The sequence below is a fragment of the Ovis canadensis genome, chromosome 7 (assembly GCF_042477335.2).
Source record: "Ovis canadensis isolate MfBH-ARS-UI-01 breed Bighorn chromosome 7, ARS-UI_OviCan_v2, whole genome shotgun sequence".
NCBI classification, from domain to species: Eukaryota; Metazoa; Chordata; class Mammalia; order Artiodactyla; family Bovidae; genus Ovis; species Ovis canadensis.
Window position 1 is genome coordinate 81,365,569 of NC_091251.1, and position 1,430 is coordinate 81,366,998.

A 1,430-nucleotide genomic window follows, 5' to 3' on the forward strand; every position below is an offset into this window, starting at 1 on the left:
TCAACAGATTGGAGGCTTAATGGGTAGGGTTTTGGTCTAGGTTAGGAAGAATATGTATATTTTCTCTGTAAAGAGAACAGATAATAAATTATCTGTGGCCACCACACGATCTTCCTGTTTAATTCTTTAATTTTCTTTGAAGGAGATAGGTGGAGGAGAAATATATCATGTACACAAAAGATAGTATAATGCATATAAATAGTTTAAAGCAGGGATTAGGAAACTACAGCATGTGGGCTAAATTTTGACTGTGGCCTCTTATTGTAGAGCCTTTGAGCTAAGAGTGGCTTTTCATTTTTAAAGTGTTATGGAAAAAAACAAAAGAAGAAGATACATGAAACCTTGTATGTGGCCCTAAAATACTTACTATCTTGCCCTTTATATAAAAAGTTTGCCAACCTCTGTTTAAAGAATAACAATAAATCACCCTTCCTCCCATCTCCAATTATCTCATGAAATAGAACACCACAAATATCTTTGAAACTTGTGGGCGCCCCTCCCTGACCACATCCAAAGCCCTCCCCCAGAGTTAATCATAATTCTGAATTTTATGTTATTCATTCCTTTGCTTAATTTTTTTTTTATCACACACACACACACACACACACACACACACACATATATGTGGAGAAGGCAATGGCAACCCACTCCAGTACTCTTGCCTGGCAAATCCCATGGACGGAGGAGCCTATGTGGACTGCAGTCCATGGGGTCGCTAGGAGTCGGACACGACTGAGCGACTTGACTTTCACTTTTCACTTTCATGCATTGGAGAAGGAAATGGCAACCCACTCCAGTGTTCTTGCCTGGAGAATCCCAGGGACAGGGGAGCCTGGTGGGCTGCTGTCTCTGGGGTCACACAGAGTCGGACACAACTGAAGCAACTTGGCAGCAACACATATATACATATAATATATATTAATATATATGTATACAGGGATATTATTTCATTTTTTCTTGACCTCTGTATAAGTGGAATAATACTCTGTGTTTTCTTCCATCACATGGTTTATTCTTTCAATATTGTCTTTTTTTTTCCAACTTAAGATTTGAGAGTCTTCTAGGTGTATGTTTGAAGCTAAAGTTCATTAACTTTTACTTCTGGGGATCTTTGCGTGTGCATATCCTCTGCGTATTTATCTCGTCTATTCTTGATGGACATTTGAGGTTCCATTTTTTTTCCTATTATGAACACTTGCTATCAGCATTCCTATTCCAATTTCATGGTGCATATGTGCAAGAGGTTCTGTAGATGTGGACTCATTGCGTCATTGGTATGTTTCTTTAACTTTACCAAGTGATACCAAATGACTTTCCGAGGTGATTGTATAAATATCATTCTGTTGCAGTTACTGAACATTGCATAATGAACTGTCCCCATGCTTAAAACAACAGTATTCGTTTTCTCATGATTTTGTATGTCAAGAATT